This window comes from Carassius carassius, chromosome 21, assembly GCF_963082965.1.
Source record: "Carassius carassius chromosome 21, fCarCar2.1, whole genome shotgun sequence".
Classification (NCBI taxonomy): domain Eukaryota; kingdom Metazoa; phylum Chordata; class Actinopteri; order Cypriniformes; family Cyprinidae; genus Carassius; species Carassius carassius.
Genome location: NC_081775.1, coordinates 18,059,601 through 18,085,563, shown reverse-complemented (window position 1 = coordinate 18,085,563; position 25,963 = coordinate 18,059,601). Strand labels below are relative to the sequence as shown.

At 36.4% G+C, this 25,963-nt stretch overlaps 1 protein-coding gene across 1 annotated transcript in view; it reads right to left on the bottom strand.

Moving 5' to 3' along the window:
- LOC132097689 (chemokine-like protein TAFA-2) overlaps positions 1-25,368 on the bottom strand; it is a 76,341-nt gene extending 50,973 nt beyond the window's left edge. The window contains exons 1-2 of the mRNA XM_059503563.1: positions 25,181-25,368; positions 22,982-23,563 (exon numbers count right to left, since the gene is read on the bottom strand). The gene's annotated coding sequence lies outside the window, so the exon portion shown is untranslated. The remainder of the gene's footprint in view (positions 1-22,981; positions 23,564-25,180) is intronic.
- Positions 25,369-25,963: the final 595 nt, after the last annotated feature.

Here is a 25,963-nt window from a genome sequence, read left to right as displayed (position 1 = left end):
TTTTAATGAATCTAGTTCCAATTCCAGTTCCATAATCGGTCTCCAGGTTGGTGGATCTACAGCTTAAACTGTAATCACAGATTTGAGAGCACAGAAACATTTATCCTTGCGCAGAGCAGTGAAGTGGCTCGACTTGTCTTCTGCACTTTTTATTATCCTTTCAAAAACACAAGTTGTTCTGGATCATGGCCAATCCGTTCATAGCACCGGCTTATTTGCATGTATTTACATAAGTGGAAGCTTATGTCCAGTACTGCACTAATCCTCTTTATTCAAAGAGAGAGACAGATCGAGAAAGAAAGCTTTGACCACTGCCTGTGCACCAAGGTCACTGATGCAGATTTGTGACAGAAGTCACCGTTAAAGCAGCACATGGTGATCACCAGATGGGCCTGACAAACACACGTGTGCTGACAAGCCATACAGGATAAGGCTGGGTTACGGATATTTGACTGTAGAAAAGAGTCTGTAAATGAATCTCTGAAGGTGTCTGGACCTCATCAAACTCTGCTTTGCATTATAGGTGAAAGTGAGAGAGGAAAATCAAATTGTCGACCTGTTAGAAAATCCCAGTGGAGCACATGGTAAACTACCATCTCTCTCTCCATCTTTCTCAATTTCAAATTAAATTTCAGTTTTCAATTTAGTGAGCTTCAGTGCATGGCATAACAAAAACAGTCTATTTACAATGTCAATATGATGTTTAGCTGCATATTAACATTAAATCATATAAAAACATATATATAATCATATAAAAAATCTGAAGATAAAATGCACATCACTGCTTAATTAGCTTTAGATTTGTTTGTTTGTGTTTAATTTTATGTTTATTCTTTTCTGTTACCCTTTCTGCTGTTGCGCTTATGAGAAAAACAAATTCCAGATCCAGATACAAAATTATCATTATTATTATTTTTATTCTCATCAGCATCATCATTAATAACAAAAACAACAACAACAATAAACTAGTAATAAAAAGTAATTTGTTGCTTTTTTTATTATTGTTTAAAATTGTACTTGCACTAATTTCATTTGATTTTATTGAATTGAATTTACCCCATATGCATTATTATTATTATTATTATTATTATTATTATTATTATTATTATTATTATTATTATTAATAATAATAATTTTGTAGATTTTTTTATCCAAAGTGACTTACTGTACAAATGAGTACAAGTGATTTATCTTATTAATAATAATAATAATAATAATAATAATAATGGTTAAGCAATTACAGTACTTAAAACAATAAACAACAAAAAGTAACACATTACTGAATCAATATAAGTTAAATGAGAAATTGACAAGGGTAAAGAAATAATGCCAATGTTTGTAAAAATGAGCATAAGCATAGTGATCCTTGTGCCTGCTCATCTCTCTCTCATCCTCCGTGTGAACACAGGCTTTACAGTAGCTAGAGTGTCTGGTCTTTGTTGTAAACCCTCGGTGCAATAAACTACATAATATTAGTATTCTCTGAATGCAGCCCCTCTGTAGAGCAGTGACAGCAGGTCAGATCCAGAGAGGCCGAGGGCAGAGGCTCCAATAGCACAATCTGTTTAGGGCTCTACCATATACTGTTATGGCAGGGCGTACTGGAAACCACATCAAAAAGGGGACAAATAAAAGCACAGATATACAAAAATTAAATAAAATTCTTTGTTCTAAAAAAACAAAAATGCTCCACTCAATTTAAAGTCTACTACTTCACCTCCACTGATACTGCAGCTTCACATAAGCTATAGAGAATTATATGTAACTAAAGTAAGCCAAAAAAAAAATATATATATATATATTTTTTTTTAGCTATTTGAGAATATCCATCATCTTCTTCAAAAATCCATTTGCTCTAAAATAGCTTAAAAAAACTGAATTCAACCAAACAGTCACTGTTGCCAGAGGATATTAATATTAATATGTAAAACAAGTACACAAAACAAAATAATGAATGCATGCTTCCCACACAGTTTTTCACTAAATGAACACAAGCAACTGAAACATTGATTGTTGACCACAAGTCCACATCAGTTTTCCTACATACATTTAAATCAAAGACTATATTAATGCTCTAATACTCTCAACACTGCTCTACAATCTTCAGGAAACCTAGTTGCACAGTAAAAGCCACCCCAAAACTGCTGTGACTTTTACAAGCTTGCTTAATTTTATTCTGTATTACCAACAGAACATCTAATAAAATCCGAAATGATCAGTATTATCCAGCTTAAACACTACTATACAAAGGTGAATTTACAAGGAACAAACAACATTATTGCATTCAAAAAGTCTGTAGAGCACCATCATGCTGTCACTTGCACAATTAACATGTTTAGTCTAAATGTGTTTGCTTATGCCTTGTTGATCCCACCAGCAGTGGCAAAACATTAGCGCCTGTTGTGCTATTATTCCTTTTTCATCGCTTTTATTGATTGCTGCGATCCACAGTTAAACAGCAGGAAGTCAAGTGGAAGAGTGTTTAATTTCCATAGTGTTTCTTCTCCATCTTCTGCTATATACATCTGTCGCCATTTTCAGCAGAAAGACCATCTGGTCATTCATTTTCAATATATAACTTAAGCCATGTCCTTCTCTCGCTCTCTCTCTCTCTCTCTCTCTCTCTCTCTCTCCCTCTCCGTCTCACACACACACACAGAGAGAATGTTTGCAAAGATTCTCGATGTGTCAGGGTGAAGTGACTCACAAAACTTTAAAATCAGTCTGTTCAACTTTAACCACAACTTGCAAAATGTGTGTGTGTGTGTGTGTGTGTGTGTGTGTGTGTGTGTGTGCGTGCGTGCATGCACGCTTGCATGTGTGTGTGTGTGTGTGTGTGTGTGTGAATTATATAGAGAAAACGGGGAAGAGAAAAAGAAATGACAAAAAAAAGTCACAGAGTGTAGAACCTTCGGTATCCATCAACAGCTACACATACCACATCTGATGGGAAAGAGGAGGTTATCACCCAATAATGCATGCTTAGCATATAATTTTACCCAGTGCATACACACTTACTGTACAAAACATTTAGGGACACACCACTAAACAGCAGCAATACTGAAATGAATGAGACAAACCACCTTTAAACTTGAAGAAAGAAGCAGCAAGCAATTGCAAAGCTTCAATTCACACATCTGCCAACATCCTCATCTTTTTACATTTCCTGTATTTGTACAGAAGAATCAAGAGCTTTACGCAGAAAGCATACGAGAGAAAAGGCGGAAATAAACACACAGTCATGCAGAGACACTTGGGGAAGGATTCCACACCAGCCTCTGTTTTCATTTCTGAGCTGCTTATCCATTTTTGAGTTTCTGATCCTGTGATCTGAAAGTTTCTCTGCAGCCTCTCAGGTCCTCCACTGTTGGGATGTTTGGCTGATGCTTCAGTATAATCTAATCTAATCTCAAACATCGAGCAGAAACATAAAAACAACAGCAGCTTGCCAGAACAGCAATCCAAGACAATCTCACAAGAGTCTGGCTTGAAGCTACAGAACCTCCAGTAACATTCAAAAACATCTCACCTCAGCGTAAACAACTGCAAATGGGAGCCAGAAGGAAGCACCATGTTTTCTTTCTTGTTTCTTTCTAAGATTGTCTTAGAAGCTCATTAATAACTCAAACCAACACAAACGAAAGAGGAGAAACAGAGAAGACAAATCAATTTAGCGGAAAATTGTGTCAATCATATACAAAAGTGAAAAGATGTTTACACTGAGTTTGCTGTCTCAGTGAATCAGTTGATCCCATTCACAAAACCGCTCTGAATGATTTGTTGAGACAAAGTGAATCGATTTGATGAATCCATTCAACTAACTGATTCTGTTGCAGCAGTTAATAGCACATCAGAGGGGAAGAATTCAAATATCGCACATAAATTAGGAAAAAGATATACAGATTTGGACAAACATTATTTATAATCCAAACATGTATTCTTTTTGGAGGGAACTGTGCCTTTAAATCTACTTTGTTTGTATGTTTATATTAGCTTTTCTAATATTGTTTTGCAGTATTATATATATATTTTTTTAATTTGCAGTATAATTGTTTACAATAAATTGATTTGAACTAAATGTAACAAAATTTTAGTTTAACAAAATGTACTTTAAGTAAAGGTAATACAATTACCTGAACTGAACTGAATCTAAATTAATTGAAATTCAAAAGATGTCAGGTTGAAAAGTTGGGCCAATTCATCTCCACAAAGCGCCAACTATTATCCTTTGGAAAAAAAAATGGCAGCAAGATGAAAAGCAACACATGAGAGAAAGAAAGAGAAAATGATGCTATTAAACAGTTGTTTTCTTATTGTCTTTTCAGTAGGCGACACATCTTTACTGCATTCAGTTCCAAAGAGTTTTAATTAAACAGTGAATATCACTCTGGTGCTCCATGTTGCAAGATATTGCCCCAGAACATCAAGATAATTGTCCAAACGACTAAAATCAACTGAAAGTGAAGCTACAAGCCTGTCTACAACAGCCGCATAGAAAAAAAGAGCTTCTGATTGTTTTTCCAAGGACATTGTTCAACCAGCATCGGACAGATCTCACACAGCTGAGGGCAAAAACCTATCTCTATTTCATCAGCCGGCATGTTTGCACTGATCATATGTTTAACCCACATGTCAGCACGTGTCTTACAGAACCAAAACACTGTATCAGAAACCTCATATTCACAAAAACGCAATGGTTTCCTTGCCAGCTAAACGTGGTGAATTATGGAACAAATCACAGAGCAGCTCCCCTTATTTCCACTCTTGATAGTGTTATTAAATGCTTCAGTGACCTTCTCACATTAAATCAAACAGAGAGTTCATCATTTTCAGAGCTCTGAACCCAAAGAGAAAGATTCCGACAATGGAACCAGAAACTCAATTCCCTTCAAGGCATCCTAAATGAAAGAATAACACAAACCAGAGCTTTGTGATCTCCAGCTATTACATATATTTACACTTTCTAGTAGAACACTTTTTGCATTCTAAGAATTAAGAGAATGCAATACTATTGCATGTGTGTGTGTGTATTGCAGGTGTCCTTAAACAGGGTAATTGGAGAGCATGGCAGAAGACTTGTCCTAAAGCCAGTTGATGGTACTTTAGCATTCAGCAGATGTTCTTCATGGTGTGCGGTGACAGGATTATAGATGTGCTGCTCTAGCTATAGCCTGACTGTAACAAACACATCAAACCAACAACTAACACGACTCTGTTACTGACCGACCCTAAACCAGCATCAACCATTATAATCCAACACCAATAACTTCCTCTACAATGCATTACGATTGAAACAACACAGTGAAATGATCAGATAATACACAGGCTACAGTTTTTATAAACAGTACTGTATATTAAAGAAATAGTTCACCTAAAAAGGAAAATTTTGTTATCATTTACTCACCCCCTTGTTGTTCCGAACCTGTATAAGTTTCTTTCTTATGTTGAACATACACACAGACAAAAAAATATATTTTGAAGAATGTTAAAGAACCAAACAGCTGTTGGTTCCCACTGACTTGCATAGTAGGGAAATAAATACTATGGAAGTCAATGGGGACCATCAACTGTTTGATTACCAGCATTCTTTAAAATATCTTATTTTATGTTCAATATAAGAAAGAAACAGATACAGGTTTAGAACAAAATTAGAGTGAGTAAATGGTGAACAAAAAGTTTCATTTTTGGATAAATTATCCCTTTAATAATCAGTGATTGAACAAAAAAAAAATATTTTATTACTTTATTAATTCAATAATATTTTGGTATATGAGCATATTTCATAGATTAACATTTCCCAGAATGATGTAATTTATCTTAGTGTCATCAAAATGGGGCGAGTCAATTATGAATTTTAGGTAACCACTCCTTTTAAAAAAAAAATAATAATAATTAAACAAAACTTCAAGAACAAACACTAAAATGTTCTGTTCATACCATAAATAAAAGGTTTTATGCCTGAGCATAACACATAGAGCTTCACAGGTGAACCAATTCTAAACTGAGACAAAAACAAAAAAAAATATTGCACAGCATTTTAAGTACTACTTTCCCTGCTCCATTTTGTTACACAATCACATGTGGCAATACAAAAGAACAGGGATGTCTCATGCGGAACTATGATCTTTTGGGAAGATGCAAAAATATTATGAAGTAATTAATGCCTGGGCTCCAACTTTAAAAATATCATAAACTTCATAATGCTCGAGTATATCATTACATCAGCGCTCTGATCCTGTGAACTTCACCTGTGACACAGAATCTCTCATTTTATTTAAATAAAACAGTGAATAATGAGACATTTGCCCTCCTGAAGCACAAAGTGTCATTTTGTGCAATAACCTCTGGCTGATATGATGATGCAATGTTCAGAAATGTATCTGGCTCTGTTTCAGTGGCTGCACAACAAGTACTAAAATCACTAACCAAAACCACCAGTCATGAACCCAAAGTACAGTGGGCCTAATAAGGGTTATGAACCGAAAACTGAAAACCTTTTTCCAGAACTGGTTCCATAAAAAAATAAAAACCTGTAGCTCTCTCATATACTATCTCAATAGCTCTCACATGTGCAATTTTCCACTGACATGAGTAGAACATACTGAACATAGCTGTACTTAGGCCCAATCCCAATTCTACCCCTTAGCCCTTCCACTGTCTCGATTCTCTTTTGGTTGGAGGGGTAGGGGTAAGGGGAAGGGCCAGATAGCCCTTCAAACAAAGAATTTTCGGGACCACACTTCAAATGAAGGGGTATGAATTATCTCGGCAACATGGCTGCTACAGCGAACAAAAAGACACATAAATGTAAGCTTTTTTGGCATAAATAAAGATTTTAACGAAAAGTAATCATTTGTTTTATGTTACATTCAATTGTGAGTTCATATTAACGGTCATGTTACTCAAAGAAATGTTTGCAAAAAATCGCTAATATTTGCTAACGTCATATCATTACAGACTGCATGATAGTGGCACAGCATATGTCTGATCAGGGCGATAACTGCCGTAGACATTGATGGGGCTAATCCCCCCAATAATAAGAAATCGCTAAACCATTTTCTCAAGAATTGCCTAATCGAGAGAGAAAGAGAAATGGAAGTTGCATGTATTCGTGTCTGTGCGTTTATCTTTTTAGAGTGAGTTTACTTAAAAACAGCGATTGTATCCTCTAGTTGCTGGAAAATATAATGTAGAGATTCAGTATTTAAACTGTATTTAAGAAAAGTTGTGGGGCAGCGTTGACAAGTTTATTTTCTCCTGGATGTGTGAGCTGCGCGATTTCCGATGTGTGTGTGTGTGTGTGTGTGTGTGTGTGTGTGTCAGTAAGCAGCTCATTAATACAGAACGATAATTAAAGGCTCTAATGCACACTAGTATATGTGTGTATTGTAAGAGCAAGACGACGAATGATGGCGTGTGACATCAAGGTAGTGGTGTCCCAATCCTTAGGGGAATATTTTCTCCCCTACCCCTTAACCCTCTGTTTCAACGGCCAAGGGGAAGGGGTAGGCGCAGGGGTAGGGGAAGGGGAAGGGGAAGGGGTATAAAATAGAATTGGGATTGGGCCTTAATCAGTGGGGCCACAACATCGAAATTGAATCTACAACATGATAGAGACACAGTACAGTATAGATACAGTATAGAGCTGTTTTTTTTTTTTTTACATAATTCCCTAAAAAAATATTCTTATGAGGCCGCTCTTTTTAATAAAGACCGAACATACAGCACAACCTGTGCAGTCCGATTCTTACATAAGTAACCTTTACGAGCCAGTTATTTTTACTGAATCATAAACAAACAGTGGAACCAATGTAATTTTAATCTCCTTAACACATGAATCCCAACATCTTAAAACTGACGTTAATCTGTGTTGTAATGATGACTGATTGTTCATTTGACAGCATCTTACTAAAAATACACATTATGAATTTCTGTCAGTAGCATCATTTGAAATATTAATGCATAAAATGTCACCACGTTTGTTTTTGTTTAGTATTGCTACTAGATTACAGTTATCCTAAAATGTATTATTGTAATGATCTCAACATTTTTCCATATACATATTCCTTAAAAGTAGACTTCAAGGAATCAAAACCATTAACAGATCTGAAAAGAAAGTAGAACCAGAATCATTAAGTCCTTCATGATGAACATCCTTTGGCCTTATTCTCAGTTGTGTGTAGAAAAACATTCTATGTGGGAATGGATTTATGCACAAAATGATGTTACAGGAGGCCCAGTTAAGTATAATTCATCCATCCAACAGATTAAAAAAAAGGTTTAAAAAAGCTGCATGGGTGAGCAAAAACAAAAATCCTCTCTCAGAGCCATTTCATCAGTAGTAATGAGCATTCTCCTATTTGCAAAATATAAATTTTTCAGCCGTATAATGGAGCATGTCTGTGTGAGGCTGTTTTATCCATGTGCTCCTCTTCCATTCAGACACATGGGGGGCACACAAGGGCATGATCCACCAGAGAAAAGGATTTTCATCACCACCTGCCCAATCTGGCAACCCAAAATGACACATACGCTCAATCTGGCAACACAAACAGCCGCGCACAGCTGGGGCGTGGTCTGGTCCAGCCTCACAGAGCTGTTCATTTGCTTGTTTGAGCTGCTCTTCTGCACACAGTTACATTTTTACCCTCCTCATTTGCGAGAAAATGTGCTGTCCTGCTTTCACCCTACATTTCGTGCTTTTAACAGCATTAGAAGTAATCTACAAACACTAATCGTGCTGTAGGGCTCAACTCTATACAGAGGGTTATTTAGGGTATGTTAAAATTCTGTGAGAAATGCATCATGAAAATTACTCGGGTGTGACCAAAGACCATATAAATATGATTCATACATTAATATTAAACACTCTGTAAGGAAAAAGAAAGCACATTAACATTGTACAGCCAGCGAAACCTACACTGTTTACGCTAAATCAAATCGACTAAATCACCCAATCTTTGTTTAGGTTATTTAACATGCTCTTGTAACATAATGTGTGATTTAAAAGGTAGATAGAAAAGGATGATTAGTATTTTTTGATGTGTTGTATTCTTATTTTGTGTATGCTTTGTCTTGTAACCTTTTTCAAAAACGACATAAAGCATTGGCATTAAGGTATATTAAGGGCCATTAAGGATTATTCAACTGCTGTAGCACTCCGTCAATTATCATAGAAAATCATTTAGCATGTCCCTCAGATTGTATAAAAATAACAAAAGATAAATGCATATAAACTAACACACTAATAAGTAAGGCACAGTGAAATAGGATGTAAAAGCCACTTAAAAAATTATAATGTAATATTGCCAAACATGCATTAAAACCAGTCAACTAACTAAAAAAGAAATAAACAACAATACCCTTATTAACCCACTGAGCAAAGTAGATCTTAGCAGACACATTTCTAAAGATAACATAGTAAAAATTCACTGTAAAAAAAAAAAAAAAAATCTAATTGCCCATGACATTATCCACTAATTTTATAGACATTTACTTTAACCCGAAAACACATCACAATAAAGTGAAAAATTCTGAATACAGGTAAAATAATTACAGAAAATTTCTTCATTTTATTACAGTAAATTATGCCCTATTTTTAGTTTAGCAAAGTTTTAACATTTTCATCTTTTAAGATATCTTCTTATTTTGGCATTAGACTACATAATGAGATTTATACCATTACTTACTGTCAGAGACGCAATTTATTTAATGATGTAATTATCAGTGAGGAGTAACGTGACGTGATCTTTATAATACATCCAAATGCATAAGTAAATTGGACACTTTGAGTTCAAATTGTAATTTAATGCCTTCCTGATTTCATGTGCTCTGTCCTCAGATAAATGAGGACTCCTCCTGATCTGCATTGATTAACTGGTCTGCGCTGTTTTAATGAATCCAGTCGTGATTAAGTATCTGTTGGCGAGATGTCTTTGATCACAGATGATCCTCTAATGGAATCTTTCTGATGCGCTCAGTTCTCATCCCTCTTTTCGCTCTCTTTCTCTCTCACTCCCTCTGCTTCTTCCTCGCCAATGGCCCCTGGAGCAGTTTTGTATAGTAAGCTGTCTGTGCAGTTGGAGAAAAAGCAACACTTGACACCTTCTGAAAAATGTGGCCAAATCAATGTTTTATGACCCCTTTCGGCTTAGAGCACATTATGGATTTGGGAGGCCTTTCCTTCAGAGCGTTTTTGAAAACTGTTAGGTCCCATGGAAGTTAACTGCGAAAACACAAGCGAAGCTGCAGAGAAAGATAGAGAGTGACAGGGAGTTTGAGAGGCAGACAGAGAGAGAGGAAGTGGTAGACTGAGATGGAAATAGAATAGACTTGGGAGGGCTATTTTAAAAATGTATTCCAGTACCAATGACTAAAAATGTTATCAGAAACCGAATCCAAGAACAAAATGATGGAGGTAACCTACCTTTGAATTGTCACAATGTCTTCCATGCAAATTAAAACTAAAGAAAAGCATAACACTAAAATCATGTTTAAAAAATCATTCATATCGTTTACATCTTGTGGGTATGCGTTTGTTTACATAAACATGTACGGATTACTGACCCCAATCACATCCATTGTAAGTGCCTCACTGTAATCCAGATTTTGGCAGGTTCAAGTCAAAATATTTTTTTTTATTTTATGCCACAAATGCTGTCGGCTGAGTTAAACTTGTGCTGAACCCAAAATATTCCTGATTCCCGAATCTGATTACATCAGAAAGAACAGTGGGGAGAGGTGGGCATCTTTTTTTTATATACACCTCATTATTCGGTAGGCCCCGGTCCAGTGATCAGTGCCTTGATCTTCTGCCTTGACAGTATCTGTATCAAAATCAAGATCAGAATATATTGCACCTACCTGCACAATCTTCAAAGAGATTCTCTTCTCTTCAAAATGAGAAGAGAGGAAGAGAAAGAAGAGGACAGGAGAGGAGGAAATGTGATTACTACACACTGTGTGAAAGAGAGAGAGTGAGGGCTCTAAAAAAATGGTGGTCACTTCAAGACTGTTAAAGCTGAGATACCAGTTGAGAAATACTTTGAGAAACATTTTTTTTTTTAGCCTTATACCACATTTTTAAAATGACTTTAAAATGAACAATTGCAATTGCCTCCAGGGGAGAGTCTTATGCAAGCACTGCAGTACATTCATTTTACAATAATATACATCCTCTGGAGCAGAGAGAAGAATAATTTACTTTGATAGCTAGTTTGGATTTTTTTAGAGGTCTGTGTAACTTTTATGTTTGATGAAGGGCTCAATGGATTAAAAATGTTACTAAATTTTTTCAGTATTAATCACATGTTCAGATTTGCAGAGTCCACAAATGAACATAAATACATAATTGAGATAAATAAATAAAATGATCAAATTAAATAATTTCCGGATATTCAATATATATATATATATATATATAATGCGTTTTTATTAACTCCATGAGCTCCACCCAGCTTCCATTGTTTATTTCATAGTTTACCGACATCTATTGTTTTCTGTTTTCCTTCCAAACACTGTTCCTGTGTTGACTGAGTGCTTTGACAATATTGTCTGGAAGCCAACCATGGCCATAAAGCACACTGAATTGAAAAACTAAGAGAGAGTGAATGCTGAAAGAGAGAAAGAGTGAGAGAACGAGAGGCTGGCTAACGCACTGAAGCGTTTCTATGTACTGTCCTCTCACTCTCACTCCTGAACTAAATCCACTAAATGCTTAAAACTCTTGCCTTCACCCTCCCTTTCCATTCCTCAAATCTCTCGTTCTTGAGTGCAGCAGAAACCTATTTTCCATCTTTTCCTCTGTGACCTCCCTGGCGAACACACCCAAAAGAAAAGAGTGAAGACAGAGAAAGTGCTGGAGAAGAAGGCGGAGATAGCAGGTCTCCAGCAGGGATTCATGCATCAATTAATGAGTTGAGTTTGGCTGCAAGTCCACCCAAATCTACAGCTCATCGCAGTGTGTGTGTGTTTGTGTGTGTGTGTGAGAGAGAGAGAGAGAGAGAGAGAGAGAGAGAGAGAGAGAGAGAGAGAGAGAGAGAGAAAGAGAGCAAAGAAATGTGTTTGACTGGCAACAGTATATAAATAATTCAAGTTTTAAAAGTTGAAATGAACTGGCGTAGGGAGTGTTCTGTGTGTTTCCATGAGGAAGACTCTCTAAGTGCCCTTAAACCTGAGGAAGTTGGCCATTGTATACAGGAAATTAAAAATGTATCTGCATTAGTTTTGAAACACTAGCTCAAGATTAGATGACAAAGTCAGCATTTATCCTTATTATAAATCTGAGTACTCTACTTGAGAACTTCTTACAAAAAACACATTAAATTACACTCTTTATACATATATTTATCACATTTTTGAACTGACTTGAACTGACTTAAAATATTAGACAGACAGACAGATAGACAGATAGGTATTTGCTTTAGAGTTATTGAATGTAAATATGTATAATTCAGCATTATAACTATTATTATTACTATTATTAACATGTGATTATGTTTTACAAGGGCACTATAAAATAAAATGCTACCAAAATAATTTAATTATGATGAGTTATGTGCACAGCTGTGGTATAATTCCCACCATGCCAAACTATTTTGCCCCAATTAAGTATTACATAGCCGTTTAACACAAAATGCAGAGGACATGCCGAATTAAAACACATTTGTTCAGTAAATTATCGTTAATTTTTTGCAGATGCTGACTGCTGTTTCACTCACAGGCCGGATTTATTAGAGCTGATATTCTGTGATGTACATACTGTCATGTCATGTCACTATAGCTGTAGGCCATCTAACAAACCTTCTCAGCAACACACCAGACGAATGGAAGACAGACAACGGGGGGAGGGGGCGATGTTTCTCCATTTCCTCTGGTGTTCTTTCTGTTGATGTGCGTGAGCGCTCTAGTCAGAGCAAAGTCAAAGCAAGTCTTGCTGTGTGACATGTCAGAGAATCAGAAAAGACTGGAAAGATACATGGAGGTTTTATCAAACGGCTACAGATGCGCCGAGAAGCCTGAGAGCAGAGGATGATGGGATATCGTCTCACTCTGCCCAGGGATCTGAGCAACGTCAGAGCACTGCAGCGCGAGATCGTCCAAATTCATTTCAGAGAGCTTAAACTACCCACACACACAACATGTATCTCTGTATGGCAGTAAATATGGTGTGTCAAATGAGAATGAGAAATTGTCTGTGGAGATTTGTAGGGATCTGCAACAGTCTGTCAACTCTGTCACTTGATTCTCATGCAAAATTAAACCGCAGAATTTAGGGGAAACAACAAATTTACTTAAGAAGAGTCACTGTATTTTTGATAGTTTGATTCTGATAGTGTTGACTAATATTATATAAAGTAACTATACGACAATGAAGTAGCTTTTGACTAATGCATATCACTTCACCATGCTCTTTTTTTGCAAACTTTCAAACTAACAGAGCTTCAAAGAGATTTATAGTCCACCATAGCAAAAAGGCAAATATAAATATAAATAAACATAACAATCCAAAAATAAAATAAAATAAAAATAAAAACTTTCTTTCAGGAAGTTGGGAATTTGCAGAGACTTCATCCACTGAGCTAGAAATGATGTGATCTGGTATTCACTGATGAGACTGGTGAACAAATGTGCTGTTAATAGCGGTCTCTCATCAGCGTAATTATGGGCTGGTAATCATGAAAATCCTCGACCCGAGCTTGAGTCATTCAACCCCAATGTAATTCTCATTCAAAGACTCTCATTAAGAGAAAGAACAAAGTGAATGAATGAAGTCAACTGAACTAAAATACAAACCCAACAATATTTAGTCACATCTACAAACTATAATGGTTGTACACATTAACATTAGGATAGATGTGCTGAATTACTAGTAGAGCTTTCAGTTTCCATGCTGGAAAGAGTGTTGGAAGCCTAATGGTTAAGGATCTGTGATGCTGACAGAAAGGTTGCAGGTTCAAGCCCCAGTTTATCACCATTCTGCCTTTAATTAAGAACCCTAACCCTACGTTCCTCAGGGGGATCCTGCTAGATGTACTCTGAGTCACTCTGAATAAGAGAAGCATCAAATAATGAATCAAGTGATTCATTAATTAAGGTCAGGTGAAGAGATAAAAGCAATTATGTGTTTGTAATTAATGAACTCAAGTGCCAGAAATTTTCATGCATGCAGTGGTTACTACTGATATATATACATACAAAAAATATTTGGAATTATGCACACACAAGACAAAAGAGTGAAAAACACAATCAATGTAACAAGAAAAGAAGTCATTAGTTTTTGTTTTTTTCAGCCCTGAAGCAGAAAGTCCTCTTTCCAGCATGAATTCCCATAACACCCTCACAACAGAGAGAAGACCGAAAGAGAGAGAAAATGAAAAACTAGACACAGTGAGAGACAAAGAGAAAACTTAGCGGTTCAGCAAAAACAAATTGTTCTGAGTGAAAGCTTTCTCACCCCAAGATACATGAGAGGAGAAAGCTGGATTGGGTGAAAGATAAGAAGGAAAACAGGAAAAATAGATAAAATGAACAAATTAAGTACTATATAAAAACAAATAAGATAGAAAGAAAGATACAGCCAGTCACTTCCTCGCTGTTTATTACAGCTTGACCGAGTCCAGGTTAGTCCTGCAAAAACCTCAAGCTAAATGATTGATGGCCATCTCACCCACTTGTGTTTGTCCCAAAATAAACCTCAAAGGTGGATCCGTTCATATCCATCATCCTTCATGCAGCCCTCAACACTGTTTGCTTTCATTCTGGCTGATCCTCAAGGTGTGTGTGCATGTGTGTTATGTGAAAATTCACATCAGACAGGGGGTTGGGTGTAATTAGGCTCAGAGGTGCTTGTTTTGCCTGAATTCTGGCAAATGAAGATCAATAGCCACGACATCAGGGAGCTGGAGAGTGAAACTCAGCCAGAAGCACCAAATACAAATCCACTTTAGTCACACACACTCAAACACAAACTAGACCCCAAGATGCGTCCAATGTTACCACTTGATGACGTGAATATCACTCATACAGCAACAGTGAATGGCTACACTGAAGAAATATTTAGTTGAGAAATAAATATTGTACTTTCTACATAGCATTATTTAGTTTAAACTTGAAAATATTAAGCAAACTCTTCATTACTACTCATACAATAATTACAGTTCACAATTCATATAAATACATAGAAATGAACACTACCGCTAACTATTTTCAACATGGATAATGATAAGAAATGTTTCTTGAGCATCAATTCAATTTTGTTCTGAAGGAGTAATGACTGCTGAAAATTCAGCTTTGCATCGCATGAATAAATTACATTTTAGAACAGAATCAGTTTTAATGTAATGTTGATCAAATAATTGCAGCATTGGTGAGCATAAGAGACTTCTTTTTTAAAACATTAAAGTATGTGTAAATAAATAAAAAAGTGCTTTTTATATTTAAAACAAGTCAACCAGAAGAAAAATCTGTTCATGTTTAGTTGTTTTGTGGCATCCTTCTCTACTCAAAATGTACAATATTAGCTCTTAAATGCTAACTTCATGTTTTAAGTTACATTCTCATTCACTTTATTCAATTTATGCCAAAGTGTGTTTAAGTAGATTTCACTTAATTTTCAAATTAATTTAAATTTACTACAAAAACAGTAGCAATTAAAAGTCTCCTGCTTCTAATTTTCCTCACATAATCTCACGTCACTGCATCAAGATACCCAAATCTGCAATCAAATGTCAGATACTGTATTTCCGTATGAACGTAATTATTTCTCATCAAATTCTCCCAAAGCCAATTTTTCTGAGTGATGCAATCCTCTTTCATTGTAAAGCTCTACGTTCTTACTGTATGTATGCCGCATCTATTTTTATTTTTGTTTTAAGAGAAACACTTTGGACAAAGTTGATCCTTAAATAAAGCACAACATCAAGTCTCCTGAGCGTTAAAAGAGTAGCATTCTCCTGTGGCTATTTCTACTGTGTTTGTTTACCTGTTCTTTTTTAGGCACTTATTTCGCTGTCTCTCACTGTAAAATAAAGATTCTTTCAACAAATAAATACTTCAAGCTACAAACACACACATACACCTCCACCCAGCTCACCCTGTTACTGAGCAAGTCATCCATTTATACGCTTCACCTCGGGAAACACTGGGGGTCACTTACTCTCTATTACTTTCTTTCTCTATCTCTTGATTCCCGCAGAGCCTGTGTCATGACAGTAATGTTAATCTTGTCCTGTGAGACAGAAATGATGTCTGAATGAATGAAAGAAAGGGGGCTGAGACTGCAGTAATGAAGTGTTTTCTTTCTTTCTCTCTATCTCTCAGTCCAGGTTTGTTGAACTCTTGAGGTGAAGAGTAAAGCTGTGGTCATCGCTGCCCTTATTTTTTCATTGGGAGATTCTCTCTGTGTGATCCCAGATGATGGGATCAGAAAATAGGATGAAGTTGACGCAGAGACTGTTTGGTTTTCTGAAGGTGCAGATTTCATCTGTCTGGTGTTTTGTTGTTCTCTCATTAATCAACACTTTGGCAGATGGCTCAGCTGCACACAAAGCAATTTACTGAAAACAACAAATCATCAATATGAAGGCCATGAAACTTTCATGCATAAATATTCTGAAGTTTAAAACTCCATTCTTTCTTCCAAATTGTGAAATTACCTTCTAAACACAACTAATTTACTTATAACTAATACTGGTAAAATGTATAGCCTGAATGCACTGTAAGTCGCTTTGGATAAAAGCGTCTGCTAAATGAATAAATGTACATTTAATTTTGTATAAATCATAATCATTTAATAGTTACACTGACAACATTTTTGAAGGCATGCACTATAAGAAAAAAATCAGTACAGAAATTTATAATGTCCTGGAGGAGAATTACCAATACTTTTTACATTAAGTTTACAGACATTTCCTCTAACCCTAAAACACAATTCATAAAATAAGTGTAAAATACCAGTGAGAAATTATCTATACAGAAATGTCTTCCTATTAACACGATACATTGGGATAGATCATTTTGATAAATTTTTCTTAGAATGTATTAATTGACATACACTTCACCATAAAATTCACCATTAAGGGAAAATGAATGTATAAAAACCTCATTACACTTATAAACCATATCTGCCAAAAAAAAAAAAACTATGCCACAGCAACCAACTAAACTGAACTCTTCTTAAGTTCTACCTGTAGTCATTAAACTCAAGAAACTGCAGATCCACAGCAGTCTGTTCTGCCAACACTTTGACAGCATTGTCATGTCAGTTTAATAGTTGCTATTCATTCATTTTACATAACTTCTTTTCTGACATTGACACATACTATATAGTAAAAAACAAGTAATCATTTTCTTGATTTCATTTTTCATTGCACTCCAAGCAAATTGAATAAATGTTCATCAGGTGCACACTGAATCAATTTGCAGTTTCAGCATATTAGAATGATTTCTGGAGGGTCATGTGATGCTGAAGACTGGAGTAATGACTGCTGAAAATAATTAAAATATATTAAAATAAAAAATGTGAATAATTATTACTGTTTTACACATTACACATTATTATTGTATTTTTGCTCTTATATATATATATATATATATATATATATATGTATATATATATGTATATGTATATATATATATATATATATATATATATATATATATATATATATATGTGTATATATATATATATATATATATATATATATATATATATATATATATATATATAAACACAAATCAAACACATGTAACTGTATTTAGCACTTTAAAACTGGACTGACAGCTGTATTCTGCCTGTGAGTGGAGAGTCACACACGCACAATGGCACAAACATAATTACACACACTGGTTCTCTGTGAATGCTTTGATGAATTATTCACACCACGCTTGATAAATTAGTGGGCCTGAATGCAAAAGGGTCTGGTCAGCTGACTACACTCAAATCATTTGAACTGAAACCCAAACCAGCTGCAGAAACCTGAGATTCCCGCTCTGACCCAGACATCAGCCCTTCCAACAAGTAAGTTATTTGTCACAGTTAATAGCCTGTGAAAACACACACAATAATGCAGCCAAACATCTTTATAAACACACAATAGACGTGCAGTTTGAGTGTATGAAGTTGGTAATGAGATAATGAGAGGAAAATAAGCATCAACTAGCAGCTAAACAAAACAAATTCTTGGCGAAAGTGAGTGCTAACACAATAAAAAGCTGAGTGATTGTAAACAGAAAGAAATATCTAAAACAAGGTTTAGTGCATCAAAATACTAGATTCTTAAAGGCCTACAAATGTTTTACCTCATTTGGTGCAAGTCAAATATAATTAGCACACTCTCTCGCTTTCTCTATCCCACTCTCTCTATATGATGAGTAGTAAATCATTTTTATAGAGCATCTCTCTCTTTCCTGTCAATCTACAGGCTAATTAAACTGGCTCTGGATCTCAGGATCAGGGGCGGATTAAGGTGGTCAGCACACCCCCCCCCCCCCCTTAATCATTATGCTTTACTGGAGAAATTTATTTAGTGTCCACATGCAAATATCAAGGTGAACTGGCATACACACACGCTAAAACAGCCAATCCTACAGGGTTTCCTCTACATTCCCAGTGTCCCCACAGAATTTTGTGAGACTGTGATTGTTACACATTTTTTTTCTAATGTAGGGGGTTCTGTGGGTGTAAGAAAATTTTGTTCATTTTAAATTTAAATGCATAAATTTGGTGCATTTTGAGAGCAGAGACAAGTGAATAGATCAATGAAGATATATGTGCACATTTTTAATAGTAGCACCGTAATTTATTTATTGGTTGCACAGACAATTTATACTACAACCCGAATTCCGGAAAAGTTGGGACGTTTTTTAAATTTTAATAAAATGAAAACTAAAAGACTTTCAAATCACATGAGCCAATATTTTATTCACTATAGAACATAGATAACATAGCAAATGTTTAAACTGAGAAAGTTTACAATTTTATGCACAAAATGAGCTCATTTCAATTTTGATTTCTGCTACAGGTCTCAAAATAGTTGGGACGGGGCATGTTTACCATGGTGTAGCATCTCCTTTTCTTTTCAAAACAGTTTGAAGACGTCTGGGCATTGAGGCTATGAGTTGCTGGAGTTTTGCTGTTGGAATTTGGTCCCATTCTTGCCTTATATAGATTTCCAGCTGCTGAAGAGTTCGTGGTCGTCTTTGACGTATTTTTCGTTTAATGATGCGCCAAATGTTCTCTATAGGTGAAAGATCTGGACTGCAGGCAGGCCAGGTTAGCACCCGGACTCTTCTACGACGAAGCCATGCTGTTGTTATAGCTGCAGTATGTGGTTTTGCATTGTCCTGCTGAAATAAACAAGGCCTTCCCTGAAATGGACGTTGTTTGGAGGGAAGCATATGTTGCTCTAAAACCTTTATATACCTTTCAGCATTCACAGAGCCTTCCAAAACATGCAAGCTACCCATACCGCACTTATGCACCCCCATACCATCAGAGATGCTGGCTTTTGAACTGAACGCTGATAACATGCTGGAAGGTCTCCCTCCTCTTTAGCCCGGAGGACACGGCGTCAGTGATTTCCAACAAGAATGTCAAATTTGGACTCGTCTGACCATAAAACACTATTCCACTTTGAAATAGTCCATTTTAAATGAGCCTTGGCCCACAGGACACGACGGCGCTTCTGGACCATGTTCACATATGGCTTCCTTTTTGCATGATAGAGCTTTAGTTGGCATCTGCTGATGGCACGGCGGATTGTGTTTACCGACAGTGGTTTCTGAAAGTATTCTTGGGCCCATTTAGTAATGTCATTGACACAATCATGCCGATGAGTGATGCAGTGTCGTCTGAGAGCCCGAAGACCATGGGCATCCAATAAAGGTCTCCGGCCTTGTCCCTTACGCACAGAGATTTCTACAGTTTCTCTGAATCTTTTGATGATGTTATGCACTGTAGATGATGAGATTTGCAAAGCCTTTGCAATTTGACGTTGAGGAACATTGTTTTTAAAGTTTTCCACAATTTTTTTACGCAGTCTTTCACAGATCTGCCCATCTATACTTCTGAGAGACTCTGCTTCTCTAAGACAAAGCTTTTATAGCTAATCATGTTACAGACCTGATATCAATTAACTTAATTAATCACTAGATGTTCTCCCAGCTGAATCTTTTCAAAACTGCTTGCTTTTTTAGCCATTTGTTGCCCCCGTGCCAACTTTTTTGAGACCTGTAGCAGGCATTAAATTTTAAATGAGCTAATTAAGTGGATAAAAGTGTAAAATTTCTCAGTTTAAACATTTGCTACGTTATCTATGTTCTATAGTGAATAAAATATTGGCTCATGTGATTTGAAATTCCTTTAGTTTTCATTTTATTAAAATTTAAAAAACGTCCCAACTTTTCCGGAATTCGGGTTGTATATAAATGCTTATAAAAGCTACAAATGCCATTTAGTCAAGATTCTTTCATTGTTTGATTATCATTAATGCCGACGCTTAAGATTTACTAATATCGATTTTGAATGCACGTACACGTTTTACTTTCGGTTTCAATTTAGCAATCACGCGAACTCTCGGCAGCGCTGAGCGTGCATTTTACAATACAAGACATTTATTTTGTCAGACACTCTGCAATGAATCCTCCTTTGATGTTTTTTTATGCGCCAATGAGGGTTTTTTTGTTTGACTATGCCTAAACAAAAATTTTAAATAATAAAAAAAAAATAGTCCAGCCAATCCGAGGCCGCTGCACACGTGAGGCCACTAGGCTGCAGCCTAGGCATGTCTGTGTGTAGGCCTATCACGTTAACAAATTTTTGTTGTGCGATATATTGCCCCAGAAATAATTGCGATAATCGATATTATTGCCATATTAAAGACCATTTTATGCCATTGAATATAAAATCATAATGTAACAGCATAAAATGCAAGGCGGCCTACACACTTCCAAATGACAACAAACTTTAATTTTTGAGAATATTTAGATTGTGGAAATTATCCAAGTATCCAAATAATAGAAACCTTAAAAACTTTAATAAATAGTAATTAAACTTAGATCTATATGTATATATATATATATGTATGCACAATGAACAATGATTTTTCCATCTACAGATTTTCCCCACACATTCTTTTCTCTGTAAGTTAAGGGTGCACACTAATGTTGAAAATCACAGAAACAAGACCAAATCTGCAGATTAAACATTTTTGTAGAAACATGTTTTAAATTTGAACAAGCTCCTCACGACTACACCACATTATGTACGAGAAGCTGCAAAAGACACAGGCGCAAGGGGAATTTACAATAATATGTGCTATAAGTAAATATAATGGGCGATATATTGCGTCACCAAAAATTATTGAGGTCATGTACATATATTACGTGATAAATCGATATATTGATTATTGCGACAGGCCTACCTGTGCGTTAATCCACGCCTGCTCAGGAGGGGCAGATCACTTCATTTGACAGAAACGACACTATTGCCCCTTTTCAAACATTTACATTGACAACAGATTTCAGATCCATCCAGTCAGTGACAATGAGTGTATCAGCATAGCAAGGCCAGTCCCACATGCAGTGCTCGGGTTGAACCACTTTCACTCTAACAGCAGATCCAGGACCTGCACACAACAGAGCCAAATCAAATAAACTACTACATTCAGTGGTGATTCACAAAGGATTATTTCAGCAGCCAGTATCAGCGGGGCATCTGTGTGTTCCTAAGCCTTTTGCTCTCGACAACATCCTCCCTCATAGCGAACACATAACCAGCACTGTTAGAAGGAGTATAAACATGCACTGTGGCCCGAAGGGAGTTATATCAGCCAACCACATCAGCCAAGGCAATGCAATTACTGTGGAAATTATAGTTCCAATTTACAAATTCATATGGCCATATTCTGCAATATTCATTTTTTCCTGTCTTTTATCTCTCTCCCAGAGTGATGTGGAGGATTTATAAAACGCTTTATCTTATTTGGTCCAATTTACTGATGCAAAGACAGCTTAAAAAGAAGAAAGTCATGACGTATGTCTGAAGCCCACATTTTATTGCATTTTTGTATAGTTTAACTCTCAAATCGTTCCAGTCAGTCGAAACTTTTGTAATGAAACAAATTAACTGGATCACAAAACCGATCTAAATGATTCGCTCACTAAAAAGTGTGAAGAATCTGTTCACGGCTCGATTCGAGTGATTGGCGAGTCAACTACTCAGTGACTCACTGAACTGACAACTCATATTTGATCAAATCTAAGTTTTTAGCCTTGTAAATAAATAAATATTAGCTACTGATATAATGTTTTGTTTAATGTAAATACAAAATATAACCTTATTTATGTTCTAAGTGTCATTTTATGAGCTAAATCAAGGCTGTAGCCAAAGACAATCACTGCTCACAAGATTTAAATGAGCTGGTGGCTGTATGCGCGTGCCAGGCTATGTACTCACTGGGACCAGAGACCTTTACTCTGTTTGCGCCCTTTCCAAGCAGGGTAAGCTGATTTACTAGGGTTAGCCTGACTTTTTACATGGCATATACTGTTAATGCGGTAAGAAGACGAAGAGCGGTCAGACCACTCGCTCTCCCGCGCGCGCACACGCTAACTCATCACACTCATTGCCCTTTTTACTCTATGGTATTATTTCTTAATCATGCTTGACACAAAAAATTCCAGCTTTATAGCTCCCAGGATGATTCTCAGGTTTACACACAGGCTATAGCCTACCTATTAAATTTCAGTGACCCGCGCCCGATCACGATCAGAATGCATGACTCACTAAAGCAACTGTCATGGATCACTAAAACAGACTATAGGCTACCCGTTTATTTTACTAAACTGGTCAATGATTTTAATTAGAGTGATACTATACACCATCCCATTCTTCTTTGTGGACATCTACTTTGTGAAAAATTCTATTTAAGCACATGTAAATTAAAAGTGTGAAACCAAATAAATAGCAAAAGCTGCATACCTGTTGGTGCGGTGGTCCGGTTTATTGCCCAGCAGCAGCAGAGACGGGTCTCATTGCCCTAACATTATGAGTTATTCCATCCACGAACCGGAGAGGCTTGAGCAATCCGCTCCAAATGATCTATCATATATCTGCTCTGCCAGAGAGAGTCAGAAACCCACAAAAACAAAAAAATAAGTTAAGTCCTCTGATCACAAAAGCGCCCTATGTCCCCGCAGGGCGTCCGGGTGCGCGGAGACGCAAAGTTCCTTCTCTCGCAGTGTCTCAGATCTTCATCTCAACTCAAATGAGAGCGGCGTGAAACTTCACGTCAGTGCTTTCGCGTCTGGTTTAAAAATCACACAGATGTTTGTAAGGGAGCCATCACCCCGCATAGTTTCCAGTTGGGCTTGTTTTGTCGGTGTTGGTCCGCGCTGGAGACGCTCTGTGCAGGATCTGCCGGTGCTGAAGGCAAAGGTCTGGAGCGCTGTGCTGCGCTGCCTCGCTCTCTGCGTGCTCTCCAGGGATGTGAGAAGGAACCCAACGCACAGTGAATCAGCGCCACTCAGCGGCGTCTGTGACAGCTATCCTGAGTCGGTTCTACTCAGTCTGTGATCATCTGTTGTTGTTTTTGAATATTTTACAAATTCATCGGAGAAGCAGAAATAGGTTTAGCAGACTTAACCTGCAATTTAAAAGCACTCAACTTGATAAGTACATATGAGCTTAAAGTGGTGAAAAACACAAATTTCTAAGATTATAAAAAGTAATTCAAAGAAAAGGGCACATTATCGACTATAGTTCACAAGTTCATCTGAGTGGCATAAGATTTAGCTAAACTTGCCATTTAAATGCCTAATAACTACATATTTGTTTTAGGTGGCAGGAAACACAGATTTATCCAACAATGATAAGTCATTTAAAAAAAAGGGGCGATTTATTTGAGTTCTTATGTAAATACCAGTAAAATATTACTTTAATCCATTAACTTTCACAATGTGTTAATAAAGGAATTTTTCATATTAATTTTATAATTGCAAAATCTGAAAATGTATCCGTAAATAAAATATCCATTGATAAAATAATAATATATCAATCAATAAAATATATTGATTTGTTTCAAGTACCTTGGCTTGATTTTGACCATTCTGACTGATAAATACTCTTCAATAGTATTTATTGAAGTAAAAATAATTAATAAAGTGTTCTTTTTTCAATAAAAAAATGGTGCAATTGGGTTAAATGGAGTATAAATACCATTAACACATAAATAGAATAGTTCATTATAATAGCAAGTAATAGATTTGATTTAAATGTAAGGGTGGGCACAGAAATTTTTTACCTTGACTGTGCAATGTTTTCGATTGGGTTTTGATGAGTTAAGATGATGCATTTGCTATCATATTGTTTGAATGTATTATCATAATCACTGTTTTTAGTGCAGGTTTTATGGTTTACTTCACTTTGTTATTCTCCTAGTTATCAAGCCGCTCATAACTGGGAAAATCGTACATGTGCAGGAAGCTTCCTTTTGAGAAATAATATGAATAACACATAAAATCATGAAGTGTTACATATATTACAAAAATCATTTACACAGTGAGTGCTTTTAGTGGGAAACTAAAAGCCATAACAAAATGTACTTTAATTAATGGGTCACAGAGCTACATGACTGCTTTATTGATTCCATGAGCCAGATATACTATTGCAAATGATTGCCACTGAATCCAGTGAAATGCCTCTCAGTCTTTACTGTACTTTTGCACTTGGGTCTCATTTTGGCACCAAACAAGCATTTGACAAAATGAACCCCCCTCAGCAGATGAAGATTGAACATTCTTGGCTCAGTTGGTCTGAGTGCCTCCCCCACAGCTGAAATTCAATAGAAGTCACAAAGAGTGATAAATATGTGTTGGACTTCTTAAGTGATTTATAACGCGTGCAGTGTGTAGGGTGGACAAGTTTCCACTAGAGAAACTTTGGTGAGAGAGTGAAAGAGATATGGTGGATAAACAGGGAGATGGGGGAATGAGATAGACAGAGAGAGCGGGGATCAGACTGAGAAAGAGAGAAGGAGAGAAAGACATTTGGCAGACATTGTTAAAAGCCTTTCAGAAGGCATTTGCTGTTGTCGATACATTTGGCTCAAGTTTATTACACCTGAAAGTAACTAATGCTTTCCATTACACTTCAAAGCAAAGCTTTTCAGAGACATCTTACCGTCTCTTCTCTCACTTGCTTTCTCGTCCCCTGAGGCTTTGGTCTGATCTAAGATCACTTGTGCATGTTCTTCCTGTAATAGCATTAGATGAGGCCAGAAGCTCCTGGATCAGCATTAAAATCAAATCCATCTGATGGGTCGAAGTGGTTTTATGGGCTGGTCTGACATGTCGAGCCAGTGACATCAGGATCTGTGAAAATATGAAGTGTCAGATATTGTTTAAAGCCAACATGTGTTTCAGACCAAAACAGAGCTCTATTTTTACTGATATCTCATGTGAGTGGCATCTCCTTTCATACAGACCGAGATGTGTGTGCGTGTGTGTGACAGAGTGAATGTACTGTTGACATGTTTGTTTGCTCTGAATTAGACCCATTCACAGTAGGAGCGCTGCTAGACAGACACTTCTGGGCTAAAGGCTAACAGGGGGTACGGCGCTGGGTTAACAGCTGTGTCTGTGGCAGGAGAGACATAAGCATAAAAACAGCAGTAAAAGGTGGAGAGCGAAGAAAAAACTGATGCTGACAGTGGATCGACATAGATATTTTAATATTGCGATCATTACGATCACAAGGTGTAATCATTCCCTAACATGTTCTTTTTGTCGGCTTAAAGAATAGTTCACACAAAAATGAAAATACTATATCTTATTTCATGATATAGTCATTTTATTTCACAATAACAATTTCTATCCTGATATAGTCATTTTTGTTCATTTATCTTTACCATCAAACAATAAGAACACGCAGTAGATGCAAGTAACAAATAAAAGGACAAATATA